Raw genomic sequence first — 22,501 nt, forward strand, 5'->3', positions numbered from 1 at the left:
CTTCTCTATCAACCTTATGCTGCAATCCTCTACTTTCAAAGTGCTCTTCACAATTGCCAAATCTTTTTGTATTTTGCCATTTTATTGCAAAATAGAGCTATTTTATGCAGCTACAATGCATTCAGAAAATATCCACACTCCCCTTCATTTTTGTCAATTTTGTTATGCTGCAGCCTAATTCTACAAGTTGTTGAAATTCATTTTTTCCTCATTAATCTATTCTACACTCAGTACCCCATAATGACAAACTGAAAACAGAATTTTAGAAATCTCTATAAATTTATTAAAAAAGAAAAAAACCCTGAAATAACACATTTTCAGAAGTATTCAGACCCTTTGCAACAACACTTGAAGTTTAGCTCAGATGCCTCCCATTTTTCTTCCCTAGAGTACACACAATGCATGCTGTAGCAGAGCAAAAGCCATGAAGTCAAAGGAATTGCCTCCATAGCTCAGAGACAGGATTATTGCAAGGCCCAGATCTGGGGAAGGCTATAATAAAATTTCTGCTGCACTGAAAGTTCGTAAGAGCACAGTGGCCTCCATAATTCTTAACTGGAAGAGCTTTGGCACAATCAGGACTCTTCCAAAAACTGGTCACCTGGTCAAACTGTGCAATTGGGTGAGAGGGCCCTTAGTAAGCGAGATGACCAAGAACCTGATGGGTACTCTGATTGGTTCCAGGGAAGCTGTGTGGAGATAGAACAGAGTTCCAAAAGGACAACAATCATTGCAGCCCTCCACCGATCTGGGCTTTATGGAAGAGTGGCTAGACAAACCTTCTCCTGAATGCAAAACACATGAAAGCCCGATTGGAGTGTGCAAAAAGCACCTGAAGGACTGTCAGACTAAGGAACAACACTCTGGTTTGATGAAACCAAGTTTGAACTGTTTGGCCTCAATTCTAATCATTATGTCTGGAGAAAACCACGCACCACTCATCACCTGCCCAATATCATCCTAGCAGTGAAGCATGGTAGTGGCAGCATCATGCTGCAGACGTGTTTTTGAGTTGCAGAGACTGGTCAGGGTTGAGAGAAAGCTGAATGAAGCAAACACAGGGATATCTTCAATGTATACCTGTTTCATAGTGTTCAAGAACTCAGTATGGGCCAAATGTTCACTTTCCAACATGACTATGATTCTAAGCACACAGCCAAGACAACACAACAGTAGTTTAGGGACAATTCTGTGAATGTCCTAGAGTGGCCCAGCCAAAGCCTTGACTTGAACGCTATTGAACATCTCTGTCCACCAATGGTTGCCATCCAACCTGATGAGAGAATTTGCAAAGAATGGGAGGAAATTCCCCAATCCAGGTGTGCAAAGCTTGTCGTGTCATACCCAAAAAGATTCAAGGCTGTAATTGCTGCCAAAGGTCTTCAACAAAGTACTGAGTGAAGGATCTGAATACTTATGCCAATGTGATATTTTATTTTTTTCTTAATAAATTTCTAAAATTCTGTTTTCATTTTGTCATTATGGCGTATTGACGTAAAAAAAGAATTTCAACAACTGTAGAATCAGGCTGCAGCATAACAAAATTGACGAAAGTGAAGAGGATCTGAATGCATTGTATTTCTTTATTTTGAACATATCTGAGTAAGTCCTTTTTGTTGTTCTCTCTTCTTTTGTGATACTGACACTGATTGTCCATTTTTTTGTTATCTGTGCATATTCTTCCTTGGTAACTAGTTTCTTTTTTACCTCCTATATTTATCTTTTTTATTTTATTCTCGGTACTTTTTTAGGTAACAATATCTGCTTTCTCATTTTTAAGCATTGGAATTATTTGCAGTTGTGTTTTCAATTTATTTAGGAATTTACTTGAGTTTCATTTCCCATCTCCTTTCATTGAATCTGTGTAAGTATTGCTCTGAATTAGTAAAATCTACTTTCTTGAAGACCAAAGTACTATTTTATTACATTTCATGTTAATATTTTTTATAATTGAATTGCCATTTCCTGTCTTTACTGCTACCTTCATTTCATTGATTAAGTATCTCTGTTGGTTTGCATCTGCTGAATAGCCAATCCACTTGTGTCATCTTTCTGAATGAGAGAAGGATATGTCAGGAATTAACAGGAGGAACCATGCTTGGCTAAGCTGTTTCCCAGTAGATGGAGTAATTAAAATCCTGCATTACTGTTCTTCGTGTCTCCTTGGAAGAGCTGCCAGTTGCTTTTAAAAAGCATTGGTCACATTTTATTTTGGTTGGGCACTCAGTAGAAGATAACCAGCTGCAGCATTATTTCAACTTTTTACTCCATTTATTTTAATCCAGGTGTGTTAGTGGCCTGTCAGGTTCATTCTTTAGGATTTCTGAGAAGTGGTTATCTCTTAAAATCTGAGGCAACTCCTTTTATATTACTGAGTTTCTTATGGATAAGCAAAGTTTCAGTTTTTATATTCTAAACATAGATGTTACCTCATATGTCTCAGTTTTACTATTATCTTCCTGTGTTAAAATTTTTAGATTTGTTGCCTGCATATTGTGTGTTTTCAATCACAGTGATCTACCTTAAAGCAGACCTGTAAGTGCAAAAAATAGGTGTCCCTTAATCAGCGATTTCTGGCTTTGAATCCTAGGTGCTGTTCAACTAACTCTCCCATTTCCACTGACCCTTAGCCCCACTGGCCCAGCAATGGTGGGAGCCTGTAATACAGGGTTTTGGAAACTAAAACTAGGAAATACTACTAGATGAAGAAAACATCTGATATCTGAGAGTTACCATATCTACTTAGGCTACATTTCAATTCCAGCCAGATGTCCCAATTTTTACTTAAACTCAAATACTTGAACTGTATTTGGCAATTATATGATTACATTATTATAGTTAGCATAATAATTTAGAGTGGTAACTAGAAATTGTTGAGTGGCAGTTGAAAACTGTAGTAGCTGTTGTTTTACTACAACCTCCCTAAAAGGCCCCTTTCTTTCACTCAGTTAAATGTGTTTGTCTGTGTGTGTTGTGTTGCTTTGCTGTTGCTTGCCCAGGCTTTTTTCCCCCTTCCCTCTCCATGTTGGCCCACATATCGGCAGAGTTAATCATTCATTAGCATGATAATTTAACTGTTTATATTGGTGGCTAGGAACTGCTTTTGAAAGGGGAGTGTCTTTTTGAAATGTGAAGAAAACATCTTTCTGCTTGCAAGCATTTTTTCCCTGGGAACATCTATTTTCATAAGAGGCTTGACTTTCTTGTGAATTATAGATGACAAATATGTTCAAGTGGCTGACCCAAGTCAAAGCAATGCATCACAAAGGTTGTAGGAAGGACCCATTGGTAGGAAAGAACAAGCCAAGCATTTAACTTTTATGAAGTCGTGGGAAGATCTATTATTGTTGCTTTGGTAGGAAATGTGAGGCCTCCGTTCAGTATACAAATCTATACTATAAAAAGATAAGTTTATTTCAGAAGTTGGGCTAAATGTTAGGGATTGCAACACTAAAGAATTCCGTGCAGAAAGCCAGCAGCCGAAACTTCCCATCAGTCTCTCCGGGCCTATCCCTCCCCCGGCTGAGCCCTAGAGATTTTATGGCAGCGCTTTCTCTCCCGTTCTCCTCCTCCCTTTCCTGCCTTATCCTCCACCCCCGTGCTTTGGCTCTTGGAAAAAAGATCCTCCAGCCTGACTAGAAAATCAGCCTTGTTTCCTCAGAAACCGCAGCTGCTGCTAGAGGAAAAAAAAAAACACGTCAGGCTGGCCCTCCAACAGGCACAGATGTGCCTTTGTAAATCTGTATAAATGCTGAGCAGGCTTGCGTGCTGAGGGCAGATATCCTCCCCTCCCGAGGACGGGGCCAATGCGAATGGCAGGCCGTTTCTCTTTTCTTAAAGGCGTCTCTCCCTCTGAGCTCTTCCCTCCCCCTCCACCCGCGCTCTGTTTCCTCTTTAGTTGTCGTTTGCTGCATTAGGGTTAGAGCTAGCTTTTAAAGTTTAAACCTCTATAAACCTAGGAGTCGCACACTCATAAAAGACTCTGGCAACTAATTTGCTACCACGTCTCCTTTGCTTTGTTCTTATTTCACAGCCCGTAGCGAGTTGAGGGCTCCTCTTATTTTTTGTCGTCTTAAATTGTTTTTACATTTTCAAAGAGTGTGTGCGTGCGTATGCGCCACATTTCAGGGTGAATTCTGCCGTTCGCCGAGGGCACGCACAAAGCGAGGCGCTGAGAGTGGCAGGGGGGAATTTGGGTCGAAACTTTCTGCAGGCATAGGGAGGATGTGCTTAAAATAAAATTATTGCCGGGATAATTTACGGTGAGGGCTATTAATCGTGTAATCTTTAACACATCCACTCTCTCCTGTTTTCTCCCCCATCTCGCTTGTCCCTCTTGGAGTCTTTCTTTTTCTTCACCTTCCCCTCCCCCCTTTTAATATAACTTCCAGGCGGATGAGTTGCAACTCGTTCTGCGTAATTAAAAAAGAGTGGATGATGGTTGGAACAGGATGGAAAAATAAGAGCGGGGGGGGGGAAGGGAAGGGAAGGGAGGCTGGCGGCGGGAGGAAGAGAGCTGGGAGGACGCTGGAGCGCTACTGCTGAAGCAGACAAAAACAGGTCGGGTCTGATCCGGAGTGGGGGCTGGGACGGTTCTCTGTCATTGGCTCTTGCCAAGGCTCCGGAGCAGCTGTGCGAGACGAGCGCACGAGGCCGGTTGCTGCCCAGGCGCTTCGCTTGTTTCATATCTCAGAACTGTTCGGCGGAGCCAAATGCAGCCTCATCAACCTTGACTGGCGGGAAAACCGACTCAGAGCATTTGTGGGTCCTGTAAAACAGAGCTCTGCCTATCCTGCAGATCCTTTGAATGTTACAGGGATTTTGCATAGTTCGTTATTACATTTCCCTCCCTTTAACTTCTGACATATCCCTAGAATTCTCTCCCTCTCTGGGTCTCTCACCTTAAGACTTTACAAATGTATGTTATCTTAATACTACTTATTCTGTATGAACCTGCTATTAGTTACTCTTACCTCCTTTTGAATTTGCTTGAATCTGACTCTTTTTATTATCATTTCACATTAAACTCAAATTGTGAATAATGAGGATGAGCATCTTTGAGCTGTGTGTCAGCTGAGTATTGATTTGAGTTTTAGAGTCTTTCAAATTTCAGCTGTTTTTTCTACATTTGTAAAAATAAGACTACTGAAGGTCTACCTGAAAAAAACAGGTGTGAGAAGAAATGAGAGAAAAATACTGTAAATCAAATGGATACGTTTCACACACATTGATATATGTTTGTGTGTGTATAATACACACTATATAGATATGTGTTGGTGATGTACACACACAGAATATGCTAGGATTTATAAAGCAAGATTGAAAAATGTAGAAAAAATGTTTTTGTTACTTCCTTATATTAGACTGGCTTTAAAAATACCTTGAAATACAAAAAAACCCTTCAAAAACTTCTATTTATTTTTGAACCTCAAATTACAGTATATACAATTTGCTTTGTTTTTATAACTAAAAAGGGAAATGTGGATTTTATATTTTGACTTTAGATGTTTATTTTTTATTTTCACACTAGTTTTAACTGATGAGTTTAGAGATTTCATTTCCAAATGAATCCCACATTTCTGCTAGACTACTATAGAAACAAATGACAAGATGATGTTCATAGAACTTAATACCTACCCACCCCCATCCCAGTCTATAGCATTGATGCAACAGGACAAGGACTGAATCAATGTAGGGTAATCTGTTTTATTGGGTTCCAGTTTTTTTCATATAGATATACTGTGTATATATATTAGTGTGACTTTATCTTCAGTGGTGTTATATAAATATGCACAAGTCAGTTATTTTGAGTCCACAGTGCTTCCTAACTGTTGTGAATTTCAACTAAAGAGGCAAGCTCACACTTTTTAAAAAAAAATATGTCTCTGGTTTTATATATAGGGATAGAATTAAATGTCATCAGAGAATGCAGTGATAATAGTGTAGAATAAATACATTTGCCTTTCATCAACTGCAGTCTGCAGATTTTGAGAACGCTTACAATTTGCTTATCCTCCTTAATGTAGATTATCTACAGTAGCCTGGTAGATAATCACTGATAATGTTTAGTCTGAAATAAATGTTTCGGGGTATGCCTCTTAAGCAAAAAAAAATTGTTCAGTTTCATAGATTTAAAAAACTAACATAATTACAGAAATATTTCATTTAAAACATAGTTTATATTTAGCCTTTAAAAAATAATTTACAAGTCATATTAACTATAATATATTTCATGATGTAAATTCTACTGTTATGTAGCAGGAGATGTAGGACTAATTGTTGAATTACCATAGTAACATTTTTGTAAACAATTGCATTAAAATGAACATTTTATTCAGTATTTTATATTTGAAGTAATATTCATTTTATCAATATCCATGTAAATATTAAAGATCTGGATTTCAAGATACATACAATATGGAAATATGTTTTTCAACTGTTTATTGACTTGCTCACTTATTTCCTTTGTTCATTTCTCTTGCTCTCAGCAAAACAGTTATCTACCTAAATGTAATCCTGTAGTCGAAGCAAAAAGTTTTCTATGTGTTACCCTTGCTTAGGCTATAATTGTTTAGTATGCAGTCCCTTAAACTGCAGATATTTGTAAACTCCTTGAAAAGGCAATTATAATGAAGGTTATCAGTGAGTAGTTTTTATTTGATCTGAAGCACAAGTTCTTTATTTGAAAGAACCACTTTTTTGTTGTGTGGAATACATTTGTATGCATGAAATGAACTGTAAAAAACATGAAAGTGTTGAAAAGATTTGCCAAGGCTAGATAGTTTAGAGATTAAAGCTCTAGCCTTTCACCTTTGAGGCTGCTCTTTGAGTCTTTCCTCAAAGCCTGTGTAAAATGAGCTGCTTGGTGTGTGCTCAGTCTTCAGTACTTTAAACCCCAAAGTGCAGAACTGATATAGACTGTTAACTAGAGAATATAAATTTAGTTATAGGATTTGAAAGTATTGTATAAAGTGTTTACACTTAAGTTATATTTATGAATTTTACATATGTAGGCAAAATAATGAAAATACGTCTATAGAGATTATCAGAATTGCTGCCTTCACGTGCATGTCTGAATCTGTAGTCTAATGCTATGTTAATGTCTCTGCTTGCATTTATTAGCTAATTTGAATTACAAGTAGTCCTGTAATTTAATTTACCATGGAGTTTTAAAAAGTTATTTAATGATCTTCTCTTGACATTAGAACTTCCACCCTACCCTTCCCCTGATGGACATGTGATTGTATTTTGGGCTTTGGGGTATTACAACTGGTTGCCAAGCATCCCGTGATTGGCTGAATCTTCCCCAGAAAGTCAGTGAAGAAGCCAGCAGGGAATCTTGCAAACTCCCTGCCAGAGGATTTCCCATCCGCCCCATGCCTGGGCACTGGCGTAACATCTGCAGTAGGGTCCAAGCTTCATTTCTTCAGCCTCTGTAATTTCCTTCTGTGCAAGGAAGGAATCTGCCTTCCCTCTGTCAGTCAGTCTGCTTAACAACCCAGATTTTGGGAAATCCTGGATTGTGATCGTTGAGCACAATGGTCACGTGGGTCTCTTACTTAACAATCACTTCACTCAATGACTTAAATTCTGGTCCAAATTGTGGTAGTAAGTTGAGGACTATCTATAGTTTTGGGTGGGGGAGAAATACATGTGTAAAAGTCAACCTGTATTGTATGTTACTTTATCATTGCGGAATAAGTATATTTCATATAACATTTTTGTTTGCATTGTTAGCCAATCACATTTAAAATTAGGAAGGAATTTTTTCCATACGAATTGGCTTTTTTTAAAAAAAAAGATTGTTGCTGAAGTATAATGCCTATATTGCACATGATCATGCACTACCCTTTCTGAATGCATAAATCATTTCACAATTAATAAATGGGAATAGAGAAGAGATGTCGGAATTTGAAAGGGATTTAAAGTAGGAATCCCAAACCCACAGGCCTTTTTGCAGCCCTCCAGGTCATTTTGTGTGGCTTACACCCTCATTCTGTGTAAACCATATCCACACACAGAACAAAAGAAATACAGCAGCAGCTTGATAGTCCTTGGTCTGACCAGAAAGTGAAATGCAGCTTGATGCCTGAGGGCAAGCCATAGTACAAAGAGGATGCAGTGATCCCAAACTATGATAGCCTCCCAGGGCATCTCAGTTGGATGGAAATCAGTTGCTTGCCTTCTCCCCTTTGGTGTTTCCACACTGAGTGCCTCTCATCTTCCACTACCATTTCATCAGAACATCAGAAATGCCTCACACATCTCTGTGCTCTTTCGATTACGATTGTAGTTCTAGTGCCAGCTAGCCAGCCAGCTCAGCATCTGCCACTCTCCAGCTAGTGTCTTTGTCAACTGGAAAAGGCATAAGGATGTCAAAGGAAACCACAACCACCTTTGTATCCTAGCCTTGCCATTATGGGAACTATGCCAGATCACCACATATTCCAGCTCTTCCCTGCCCAGTTCCCACTTCCTTCCCTTGGTTTTTCAATTTTTTTTCTAATGTCTACACAAAACCCTATTCCTCGCTAAAGAAAAACCAATTTTCTGCTTCTCACATAGAAGATTTACTTTAGCCCTGCACAAATCTTTGAACAGGTGTTTCGCTTCAAGAAAGTTTTATGCAGAACAACCCTTCAAAGCAGCTTCATAAGGTTATCTGTTGCACCCACTTCTAAAAGTGGAGCAATGCATTCTGTGATATGAAGCAATTCAGCAAAGGAAGCTACGTTGACCCTGTATGTCAGTGAGAAAGAACATGTTCCATGCAATTTAAAATATCTCATAGAAGTAAATCCTGCCAGTTGGCATAACTCTATATTGCATATATTTTGTAATCATCTTGCTTCAATGTAGGAACTGCCTACCTTGTTTGCTGGAATGGTCACTCATTCAGAATTGTGTATTTTTCCCTAGCTACTGGCAAATCACATCGCATACAAATGTTCTCCGCAGATTAAGAAATTATGTAAACTATATTAAGTTAAAGCATCTTCTATCTTTAAAGGCCAGCATCATTATAACTTCAGAATTGGATCCTCTGAATTAGAATGCTTAGAAACAAAATATTATTTGCTTTGTTTTTTCCTTCTCTTTTGCATAATATCTATTAATAATTTCATAATTAATTTTCTTTCTTCTGAAAGGATGTAGGTCTTTAGAAGGCAGTAGCTCTTATACTATTAAACTCACTTGTCATATACATTATAGTGTATCTATTATCATTGTGCAATTTTCATTATCAAATATGCTTCAGATCAAAACCAGAAAAGTCCTTTAGCAAGTTCTTAAGCAAAATGCAACTTCTTGGGATCACTGCTGCTGGCAGCCCCATGAGTCCCAAGAAAATCTTGTGATTGAAGAGATAGGCTGCTGTGTTCAGCCATTGCACACTTCCTAGATATTTGCATAAAAGATCCAGCTGCTTTAAGGATAGCATATAGAGCACTCCTATATTACTGCTAAGGATGTATGACTTATGTAGGATGGAAACAGTTGTGGAATTATATTTTCACAAAAATAAGGACAGGGAATTTACAGTCATTTCCTTACTCTTTCCAGCAAGCATTCTGAAAGCCATCAGTGAAACTACAATCTATACCTCCTATAAGATATATTTGTACATATGAATGCATCCTCTTTCCATTTAATTAAATGAAATGCTAAAAATTTCATTCTTCCCCTCTTTTATGAATTTTAAACCATTTTTCCTGACAGTTATAAAACTCAGTTGAAAGCTGACAACTATAGCAAAATATTATTTATTAATGATATTGATACTGTCTGAGACAGAATTTAAAGGCATAGTGGAATTGTGTCCCTCTCAGTTGTATAGCATTCAGTGTATCATGAATATTACTTATTTCAATATTCATTCTCACTAATATTTTATATACAAATAACTCCGTTGCTGCCTTTCCTTAGTTTTTTCAAACACTTCACAACAGTCTTAAAAGCGGTTATTCAGTAGTTGCACAAAGCCAAGCAATCACTAGATGGCAGCCAAGAGATACTTGGTTGGTCTACCTAGTGGATAAAGGTCAAACAGATGACTAGCGAGCATTTTGTTTATAGGAATTAAGGATACATTGGTTGGCAATAAGATGGGGAAGAGGAAAAGTGATCAAATAACAAGAACAAGATGTGTGCCAATTGATTGTGGCTTTTCATGTGGTGAATTATGATAGAGTCAGAATTTCAGCCAAGGAATTCACCAATAATGGTCCTTAGAATGTGGTATGTTACAGTTAAAGTGGCAGCACAGACTTATTCTGGATGCACGATGATGGCACCAAGGGCAGCATGATTTATGGTTGGCCCTGGAATAGGGTGGGGGAAATGATAAAGCAGAATGTGTTCAAAGAACAAAGTCAAAAATAAACATAACAGCTAATGTGATGTATATAACCTATTGCTTATTTGTTGCTAAGTAAATGGCAATCTAACATCTGAACAGGAGCTAAAAGTAAGCTTATGAGTCTTTACTACATTGGTGGATCACTGAAAAGCACCAATAAACACAAGAAACAATATGCGATAAACATTCATAAATAAAATGTGCACAAACAAGTGAAAACAGTACAATTAAATGTGAGACTGAATCAGATTCACACTTGTAGAGTTATATTTTTTTGCCTATGGAATCTCCCCATATTGCCTGCTCCTGGGAACATACAGATAAGATTTTATGGAGAGGGAGAGGAGTTTTGTGGCTGAACTCCCCCCTCCCAATTTAAATAGACAATTGTAGCAAAAATAATTGATCTAAAGCTCAGCTGTTTGAAGTATTGTATATTCCCAACATAGGATTTATTATAATTTCTGAAAATATTAATATTTAATTTTATTAAATTAGTCCATCCAAATTAGTATGACATGCATTTTAATCTCAGTTATAAACTCTATTCCACACTTTAATTAATGCCTGTAAGATTGCCATTCTGATTTAGAAAAATCCCATTGAAATCCATGAATCTTCCTTTTGAATAAAATGCATGTACATGATTTGGTTAGTGTTACACAACATTATAAAAATAGAATTGGTATCTTTGATTTAGCAATTTTCCCACTATTGCTACCTAAACTTTGTAGCTTTGAAGATACATGCTTGTATAATCAGAAATGGGTGACAAACACCAATGCTTTAATTAGCAAGCAAACAATTGGTATGCATGCTTTTTCAGAAAATGCATTAATTAGAAAATTGATTTTAATCAATTATTTAAATCAAGTCTTTTCTGGGGTGATTTAAATTATTTTGATTTAAATCATTTTGTCCTGCCCTGCTTTCCCTGCATCCCATACCTTCTTGTAAATTCTCATTCTCCCACTTAGCATATTCAGAGAGCACAGAAGTTCAAGGACACTTTGCTCATGCTGTGGTATTACAATAGAAATTACAGTGTTCCTTCTATTTGCTCATATCAATATATCACTAACAAATATTAAAAACTTCAAAAATATGTATTTATTGAAAATTTATTGAGCATTAATGTTCCATCTGTCAGGATAATCTCCCAAAGTTGTTTCCAATTTATAAAAATAATTTTAAACAAAAAAAGCAATAATTACTCTTTGAAAACAGCAAAGCCCTTTTCTTATCAATACTTGTCAATACACAGATCAGTACTTGTTTTCAATAAAAACATATCACAACTGATTTTTAAGTACAATGAAAGGGAATGCAATCACCCTCAGATTTTTTTTAACTAATTAGTTTTATTGCCTTGAATTAAAATTATTGACCTGTATGATTCTATCAAATACTACACCATTCCTTTGAGCGGGCCTGTTCTGACTATGGGCCCTATTACTATGCTAAACAAGACCAGCTTCTTGTGTTTACATGCTGTTAAAGTAGCATTAAACTAAGCTGTAGGGCTATTCTTAGTGATGTCAGAAATGACTAATTAATTATGGCACTGATTGTATAATTCCATCTCTTCCTAGTTATTACTCTCTCCAAATGCTGTAAGTTTTCAGCACAAGATAAAAGGCATATTTGCTTATCCAGACACTTGGCTGCCTTTTCGCAACTATGTTTTGTCATTATTGCTTTTGTGATATTTTTCTTAATTTGTTTCTAGATAGATACATGTTTCTTCTTCATGTACTTTGCTTTGGAATTATTCTTAATGATAAAAAGTCACCGCATTTAAAATCAATAAACAAGGAATAAAGACATTGCTCCAACCACATAATCAGTGAAAACAAATTGAAAAGTTATCATGTATTTCTAGTTTCACATCATAAATTTTTATTTCTTTATTTAATTTGTATAGTGGCCCGTCACAAAGAGTGACTCTGGGCAGCTTACAATTCTAAAAGTTTAAACATTTAATTAATATCAAGTTTAAAGCCAAAGATGGGGTCCTTCGCATACTTGGAGCCCCAGGTACATAACCAAGATTTAGAGCCCACCAAAGAGTTGGAGCGCTTTCCAAAGGGAAAATATTCCATAGGGCAGGGGCTACAGCAGAGAAGGTCCATCTTCTGATCCCTGCCAGGCAACACTCTGGCTGATGATAACGTACCCAATCTGTTAAACCAAATTGCATGAGTTCAATTGGAAAAAGTCCCTCAGGAAATCTGGTCCCAAGCCATGCAGGTTTTTTAGGTGACAGCCAGCACCTTGAATCGCATTTGAAATTATATCAATAGCCAATGCAGCTCATGTGCAAGTGGTGCTTACATGTACCATGTATCTAACACCACCTACTATCCAAGAAGCTGTATTCTGTACCATTTGAAGCTTCTAAATGATCTTCAAGAGTAACCCTATGTAGAAGGTTGAATCTGAATGAAACATTTACAAGAACATGAGTTATGGTAACAGAACTCCCTAGTCCAGGAAAGGGTAAAACTGGCACATCACCTGAAGGTGTGCAAAGACTGTTCTAGTTATGGCTGCCACTACTCTTTGATCAGGAGGTGTAAATTTTAAGGGGATCCCTAGATTGCATACTGAGCCTGTTTGGGCAGTGCTGCTCCATATAGAACCAAAGATGGAAAGATCTCGTCACCAAATATCCACAGCCACTCAGTTGTGCTCTGTTAATTCAGATCTTGATTTGCCCCATCCAGATCCCAACAGCCTTCAGACACTAGGTTAGGACATTCATGGCACGACTCAGAGGACCTGAAGTAGAAATGTAAAGTTGGGTGTCATCTGTATGTTGGTGATATCTTGCCCCAAATTGGAAATTAGAATCAAGTCAGCATAGTCTCCAAGAATAATCTGTTACGGATTGACCATGAAGACTATGGTTCCCAGCTGAAAGTACTCAAATGTATCAACATACAATTGATCTTGGACAATGATTTTTCTCTGATAAAGGCCTCGGATAGTAGAATTTTATGTTTATAGATAGTTAAAACACTGCTCACCAGCACAACAGACAAAATTAACTCTGCTTTGTGCCTGTATCTATCCTGCATTCTATCCAGATGCATTTCATGCATGAAAATCAAGGAGAGCAGACTTAATGCAAAAGAATAAGTGGACACATATCAGAGGTCAGAATGTTACTCTTCATAAACCATTAGAAATTCCCGAGAATGGAAATTTAAAAATAAATGCCATTATGAAACAAATGAATTTCCATCCTATATCTTTAGCTTTGTCATGTTACATATGTTAATTAGTTCATTTATAAGTATATTTGATCCATATATGTCACCTTTTTAGATCATTCTAGTGTCATGATAAAAGAGTTGAGGCTTTGTGTGTGTGTTTATTTATGTATTCATTCATTCATTACATGCATGTCTAGCCTCTCGCAGGTTGAGGCAGGCAGGTTCCTAAATTTATGCATTAATTAAATTGAATGAAAAGGTATATGTTTACCTTGATGTGGCCCCCAAATCCCATTTTTCATATAAGGGATTTTAGCACACTTGTGCATATCCACTATTCAACTTCCTTAATATTCACTTATTAGAGTGATGCCTCACCTCTCCTATGGAAGCTTTAGGTGCTCACATGGCAGGAGAGGGAAGCTCCCATTACATATAGCCAGCAGGAACCCTTGTTATTTAAATTGTGTTAAGAAACTTGGAAAAATCACAGATCACTTTGTCTATTCAACTCAGATTCAACATAAGGAATGGCATTTCAGGCCAGTATAAAATTTCTGATCAAATGTAAATAAATGTGGAGAGCAAGTGAGAAGACTTCAGTTGTTGGAAAATTACTTTGAGAAAGGAAACTGAAAAAAATAGGACTACGTTGATGGTTGTTTTGTGGGAATGTTGTATTTTTCTATTTATTAGACCCTCTGTACACCAGCTAAGACGGGGCTGCTGCATATGGCCTGCAAATTTGGGACAACCACTGGTAGGCAACAAAGTTAGCTTTCTACATTTCCCTGCTGCTACGTAGCACCCATCTGGATTTTTGCAGTCCAGATCTTTAGGACTAGTTAGCTTAAACTCTAATGTAAGAATAGGGGAGGAACATTTTGTACAGACAACTGAAAGAAAGGGCCATTTGATATGAATTGTTTTGATAGTTTGTTTTGAAACCATAACTGAAATTTGAAAATATTTATACTAATTTGTCATACCAGCTACTGTAAATATGAACTATTATTATTTCTTATTATTAGCACTGGGTCATGTTTTGAGGTTAGTTTTCAGGCATATTTCTTACTAACAGACTCCCACTGAAATCTGGAGGAGTAAATACAAATGAGAAAGCCAAGCTGAAATTTAAGAATTTATCACTATGCAAAATACGCATATGCATCATAATGTCCTGGCATCATGTTAAGTGTTTTCTTGCAAAATTATGTCTTGAAAACATTGTAACTGGTAAAATAGCTTTGAATACTGCTCCCCGGCCAATTTTTGTTTTTCTAGTATGAGTTATTTCTGCTTTTCAATAGATCTGTAAGTGAAGCAGTTTTGGGGGGAAATATATGATAATCACAATAATACACTATATGTTCTTCTTTACTAGCAGTAACCTTTTTCTATTATATACCATTGCCCTCAAATCTACTTCGGTATGTAAAAGAGAAAATGAAGCAAAAATTTCAGTTACTAGGATTATAAATGTTAAGCAGCAGACCATTTCTTTGCATGCATTAATGAGAAAATTATGAGTAGTTATACTTTGCCAAACACAGCTCAAAGGCTTTCTTTCCATTCATGGATGAAGTGGTCTTTTCAGGACTCCCCCTCCCCCTTGTGCATGAATGTATGGGAAGAGCCAATATTCTGTAAGTTCACATGTACAAAAAATATGTGAACCCAATGGCTAGAATTGATTTTGGTAACTTTGCTCAGATAACGTCTTAATTTATTATTGGTTTTAATTGTTTTGGGGGCATTTTTTGACTGAATGGTGTAACCTCTTGCTAATTTTTATGTTTAATGTAAAGGTAGTCCTCAACTTAGGACTACAATTGAGCCCAAATTTTCGGTTGCTAAACAATAGTCATTTGGTGAATTTTGCTCCATTTTGTGACCTTTCTTGATGTAGTTGTTAAGTGAATCACTGTAGTTGTTAAATTAGTAACATGGTTATTAAGTAACAGGGTTGTCACAAAAATGACCATGTGAGTCCGGGACACTGCAACTGTCATAAATACATGCCAGTCGCAAAGCATCTGAAGTTTGATAATATGACCTCGAGGATGCTGTAAGTGTGAAAAATGGTCATAAGTCACTTTTGTCAATGCCATTGTAACTTAAAACATCATTATACGAATGAATGTAAGACAATGACTACCTGTATAGAGCTTTTGTAAATAGAGGCTGTAGTGCTCTTGTACAAATTTCGTATCAATTAAAATGTTAGCTTACTATTCAAAATCTACACTGAGCAAAATGTGGCAAATTAAAAAGTTCCGTATGCCCTGCTGCTTTCTTCATTGTGAAGTACTAATGAGAAATCCAGCACAATCAACTGTCAGGAATACATCATAATAGCAAGCGTGGAGGGTTTGGGAATTTTTCCCTATGAACACCTAAGAAATTTAAGGGGGGGGGGAATGAATTTAAGGCTTCCACTTTCTACTATATTATTAATAGCTGGAAAAGTTTTCAATACAGTGGAATCCACACAACTACAAATGGCCTTTGTTTAAGAGTAGGTTACTTGAATTCATAAGTGAACCTATTATTTACTTTGATCAGTAAAAAAACAGATGAGTAATGCCAAGAGATTTTTTTTCCTTAGGCATATGATAAGCTCTTTTCCCAAACTGTTTGAAGTACTCCTCTGCTTCCACTAGAGGGGGATTCCTTCCAAACAAGGTTGTGATCTGTTAAGAACAATTCCTGCAGTCTTTACATTTTGCAAAAGTGCCCAGCAGGGTTTATTTTACCATGTTCTTTCACAAATGTATCCTTTGGTAAGGGTGATGACATATAACTAAAAAGTGTATGCATATATTACGGAGAGCAAAATCCTTTCCTATTAACAAATCGAACTTGCTGATGTTTTACCAGATTGCTCTTGACATGAGATGAAATATTGTATCAGAGAATTGAGGACAGGTAGTCCTCAGGCTACAACCCTAATTGCAATTGTAATTCCTGTTGCTAAGCAAAGCAGCCATTAAGCAAAAGATCCTGTGCTTAGAGATGGCAGCCCAGATTGCGATCATCAGGTCAGAACTGCACGGTTGTTAGGCTAGGACCTCAAATTTCTCCTGCCCCTGTGCAAACTGCCTCCACTTCAGTCTTCCCACTTGCCTATTTTCTCCCATCTCTGCTTTTTTGGCTGCCCTGCACTCTTCTGCCTGTTCCTGCTGTATTCCACCAATCCTCCCAACTGACCTTCCTGTTTTCTCTCTGTGTTGCTAGCCTGAGATTCCAGCTCTGGGCAAAGAGGAAGCAGGACTGAAACAGTGGATGAGGTAGGATAGGCAGAGGAGTCTATCTTGTCCTGCTAGTGCAATGATTGATAGCTGGCAGATTGTGGAAGAGCGTAGCAGGACAGGCTGGAAAGGCAGGCTGGAGCAGCTCCATCATTGGATGAAGCTGGCACATCCCAGGCAATTGATAATTGATCACTTATCTAGCATTCAAAGTTATGATGGACGCATCCAACCCAATGTGTACTTATGACTTGGTTCAAGAGTTCTGATTTTCCCCCTCCCCCTGTAGTCACATGACCACATTTCGGGCACTTGGCAAAATGATTTATGGCTGTTTGTAGTGTCCCGTGGTCACTTGATCATAATTTATGATGTTTTTGTTAAAACTGGTGCTTATTTCCAATTTTTGGCAAAACACATAGCGGACAATACATTTGCTTAATGGCCAAGATGGTCACTTAATGACTAGAGATTCACTTAACAACCATGGTGATTTTGGTTATTTATTTATTTATTTATTTATTTACATTTTGTATTTCTAGACAGTCCATCTCCTCAGGGAAGGACTTGCTTAATCACAACCAAGCAAAACAAGTTTGTAAAACTGGGTGATGACCTACTTTACGGATGTAGTGACTTACAACCACGCTCCATTAACATCATAAATCAGGGACTCTGTAGTTTTTTTAAAAAAGTACAGTTTTGAAGCTTCCTCCCCCTTTAATATAACCACCTCACTAATAAATATGACTGATCTCTGATATTAATGCTAGTCCATACAAGACAAGAGTACAATTTTCCTTCTGGGGACAAACTGTTGCATAAATATTATATATTGTGCCACATTTTATTTGGCTACTTTTTATTAGGGCATAAAAACTCAATTTGTTAAGTCTTCCTCTCTTCCTCCAGCCCTAAAAAAGTGTTTTTATTATTTTGCTAACTATAATTTCTGCTTAGATCAGCACTGCTGTTTTTATATATGGATTTAAGTCACACTGAGTCTGTTCCAGCTTGTATTTTCCTCACAAACTCTGTGGCTCTGTTCACTTTTAAGTGACTACTTTTGAAATTTTATTTCTCCTTATAATTTCAGGTTGAAGTTTTAGCCACGGAGGATGCTTCATTTGGACTCAAGGTCTGTAGACGATGAAATTTCTTTTAGTGGGTACTCTTAAGTTTAAAACAACTGATTTAATTTTATATGAGAACATTTACTTTTTCCTGAAATTTATATCATTAATTCATATCTTGTAATATTTACTTGAGATTATTTCATATTGTGACATTTCATATTGTGTTCCACTTTTTTTCTAAATAAATTTTCTTTGCAAGAAAGATCAGGTTGGAATATGAGAACATATTATAAACTAAAGCTAATCACTTTAAATATAACATTTTGTTTTGTAGTTTGGTAATGTGACTCATGCCTCTGTATTGAGACCCAGAAGTTGATTTCTGAGCACTTTTGCAGTTTTCACATGCCTAGTATTAAATTCCTGAGAAGAGAACTTTTTAAGGTTCTAGATTTACTTTTACAAATATTAACTTTATGTATCAGTAATGAAATTAGGCTATCTATCCTATTTTTTTAAATGGTGGTCCTTAATGGTAAATTTTATATAGGCTATAACAGTGATGGTTAACCTTTTTTGACTCCTGTGCCAAAAGCAGGAGGAGCGCAGGACGGTCGTATGCCACACCCCTAATGCTATGTGCATGACCCCTCCTCCTTTTGGCATGGTTTTTTTGCCCTCCCTAGGCTCCAGAGGCTTTCTAAGAGCCTGGGGAGGGCAAAAACAGCCCCCCAGGCGCTCTGGAGGCTTCAAGAGCTTCCCTAAAGCCTCTGGAGGGTGAAAAATGGACCTACGGGAACCCGGAAGTTTGGGAATGGTGACTTCTGGTTTGTCCATAGAGCCGATTTTCAATCTCCGGAGCCTTCAGAAGGCTTCCCTAAAGCCTCTGGAGGGTGAAAAACGGCCCTAAGGATAAACCAGAAGTCCGTTCCTGAACTTCAGGTTTGCCCGTAGGGCTGGTTTTTTGCGTTCCAGAGGCTTCAACCTCCGGAGCATGAAAAGCTGCCTCAAAAGAAGGCCGAAGTCAGCTGGCCAGCGCACACATACGCACTGGAACTAACAGGGCAACGTCTCGCATGCCCTAACAAATGGCTCCGCGTGCCACCTGTGGCACATGTGCCACAGGTTCGCCATCATGGGGCTATAAAATAGACTAGTGAGAAAAGAGATTGGATAGTGGGAAAGGAGTATAAATCTGAAAACCTAATCTTATATCATGAATTTTCTGTTGTTAAATATCCATATGATATAATACTTCAAAAAAGTATAGAAATTGAGTAATCACCAAAGTAAGAACAATTGGTAGGAAAAGAATAAAGCTCAACATTCATGATAAAAGGAAAAAAAAACTATGGGCATAGTTAACTCTGGGAGGAGGGGAATCAAAATTGCCACTTTATTAGTTAGTAAATATTTATGACACTATGATTTACTACTGTTTTATTGTGTTGTGATATCTGGGAAACTGATTTAAAATAAATTATTAAAAATAAATAGAGCTGCTCCAAAATTGTTTGAAGTGTTTAACATATGGTATTCTGTAGCATTTTCTAGTTTGTATTTAATACGCAGCAGGCATACAGAACATTCACTGAATATTTAATAAACCTGGAGGGTCAGCTTTTGCAAACTCATCTCCATAATCCTTCATGCTAGCTGGGTAAACAGAAGTATTATTGAAGATTATTGTAGCCAATAGCTCTCATTGTCTAACCCATTTTGGAAAAGACTGTGTTATTGTTTTAAGGTTAAAATTGTACTTTGGGAAAGATATTAGGATCAATTTGTATGTGGCACAAGCTGGGTATTTGCCAAGTAAAATTTTCACTTTCATTTTGAATGCACTTAGGACATACTGCATCAAACTATGTCTGTTTGGCATTAACATAAGTGGCTTCAATGTCACATTCTGGGTTTACTACTACTATAGATGACTAAGCTAGAACACATAGTAAATATTTTCTAAAAGGAAGTATGCATAGAATGCTTTCATGAATAAGCAATTCACCAGTCTTCATATGAAAGAGCCACTTCAGGAATAAATGTTGCTTTTGCTGTCTGAATGCATATATTTTATTAGAGGATTTCAGTTACAATAATATAAATCCTAGTTTTCTTTTTAGTCCTATGGAATGTTTCTGGAACCTGCTTATTTCATTATGTTTCATGAGAGTGTGACATCCCTGCTTCTATCAAACTGTTGCTTCCTTATGATATAAAAATTGAATAATTCAATGCAATTTATCTTCTACAATCATTTGAGTAATTGACCTCCAAATCTGAGATTATAAAGCAATAGCAATAGCAATAGCAGTAGACTTATATACCGCTTCATAGGCCTTTCAGGCCTCTCTAAGCGGTTTACAGAGAGTCAGCATATTGCCCCCAACAATCTGGGTCCTCATTTTACCCACCTCGGAAGGATGGAAGGCTGAGTCAACCCTGAGCCGGTGAGATTTGAACTGCTGACCTGCTGATCTAGCAGTAGCCTGCAGTGCTGCATTTAACCACTGCGCCACCTTGGCTCTTAACTTGTTGCATCAATAATTACCAAACAAGCATGAAGTATTTGTTGATTTTCTTTTTTAAAAAAATATTTGTTTTTAGTTTATGTTCTTTATTTTCTGGTCTGGCACTGAGGGAAAGGAAGAATGTCAAACTCTTGAAACAGTTGTGTCAAGTAACTTATTTCTTAACTTAAAACTTCACTGGATATTGCACATACTTTCTATATTATTGCATCCTGTGCTTTCTATTTTCATCCCTGAACAATCACATTTTATTAACAATACCACCACATTTTATTCACGATTTTCTTTTTAATCTTCTACTAATGGTGCTTCAAGACATTTTGCTACTGCAAACCTAACACCAAATTTTCATACAGCTAAAGCCTTTTTGTACCATTCAGACCTCAACTGCTACCTTCATCATACCTCCTATGTGCTGTTTCCTTAAGCAGCTTGTTTCATTTTGCTGCTTGGTAGAACTGGCCCAGCTCCCTACAGACAAAAGATTCATCCAGAATAAGCCAAGAAATTCTTAGTGAAATGGGGCCTAGTTGTGGGAAACAAATACACTTTAACATATCGAATAGGCAATATGTATTGTGTAAAAAAAAAAATTGTTTCTAAACTATAAAAACTAAATTTTCCACAAATAGTCCTAAATCACCATGTTAATAACTTTTAGTTTGAAAGAATTAATATTATATTAGCTGAATTTCAAATACGTTCATATGAACTGTCTCATTTGCTGTTAAATATTTTTGGAGAACTAATGAAACAGTCCTTGAAAATAATTCCATCCAGGTTTTCTCGAAATATTATTTTAAATAGATGACAAATTATTTTCATGGATGCATTCTTTGTAGTTAAGAATGGGGATTAACCCTTTTTTAATTTTAGTCGATGATATTCTACAGTTGTTTTTCTTTTGTTCTTAATTGGAAATTTTATCCTTTATTTTGAGGCAGTGTGAGTGACAGAAACTTTGTTGTATAACATGAACTGAGTTACCTATATATTACGTATAGTAATATATACCTATAGTAATATACAGGTAACTCTATACAGTTAAAAATTTATATATATATATATATTGAGTACTTTGGTATTTGATTAAAGAAGCCAAGCAACAAAGCAAATCCTAAATATTTCCATTTTTTTCACCACACAATTTCAATGAGATACCATCACTATGTTTCACTAATTTCTGTAAAAATAATTGTAAGCAGTTGTCTCCATTTTTGATGAGTTGGTCTTCACTATGCAGGGCCATACTGTTTAGTAAGTGTCATCACCAGAAAATATCAACATTATTATATTCTGGATTTTGTAATTGCAAACATATTCATATTGTTAATAAGAAAACTGAATGAACAAATCCATAGACTCAAGCTATACCTTTTACCTTTTTTTTTCTTTTTCTGTTCAATCACGTCCGATTCTCAGCCACTGTCTGGAAAAAAAAAATAGTAGCAAGCTTTTTCAGAACTGGTTTGCCATTGTCTCCATCCTAGGGCTGAGAGAAAGTAATTGGCACAAGATCACCCAACCGGCTTTGTGTCTAAGATGGGGAACTAGAACTCGCATCTCCCAGTTTTTGCCTTGATGTCTTGACCACTATTCCAAACTGCCCCTCTCCTTATATGCTAGTGTGATTTTAAAAACCATAGGATAAAATATATATAGTTTCTGCATCACAGTTATATATTTTATATTTATACAAAACTTCCATTGACCTTATAGAATTATTTCAGAAGAATCTGACTAATTTCCTTTAAGATAAAGATACAAAATTCAAATAATATAGATGATTATACTTTGCAATATAAACTTTCTACAGCAGATAATAGGACCTTACCCATCGAAGAGAGAAAAATAGATTGTAAATAAAGAATTAAGTTGTGCTTATTGCAAATTAATTAATATTAAAAATCTTTTAAATATATTTTCACAAATTCAGTCAGTACTCCATACAGGCTTCAGATAGCAGAAATACAGTATCTGGTTATATGTACTGCATCTATATACTTTATATCATCTCTCATTCTTATAACCACCTATTTCCTGTGTTGATTTCTCAAATAGCCAT

At 36.6% G+C, this 22,501-nt stretch overlaps 1 protein-coding gene across 1 annotated transcript in view; it reads left to right on the plus strand.

Moving 5' to 3' along the window:
• ARID1B (AT-rich interaction domain 1B) overlaps positions 1-22,501 on the plus strand; it is a 307,767-nt gene that overhangs the window by 88,925 nt on the left and 196,341 nt on the right. The window contains 1 exon segment of the mRNA XM_032215107.1: positions 17,926-17,967. The gene's annotated coding sequence lies outside the window, so the exon portion shown is untranslated.

The sequence above is a fragment of the Thamnophis elegans genome, chromosome 4 (assembly GCF_009769535.1).
Source record: "Thamnophis elegans isolate rThaEle1 chromosome 4, rThaEle1.pri, whole genome shotgun sequence".
NCBI lineage: Eukaryota > Metazoa > Chordata > Lepidosauria > Squamata > Colubridae > Thamnophis > Thamnophis elegans.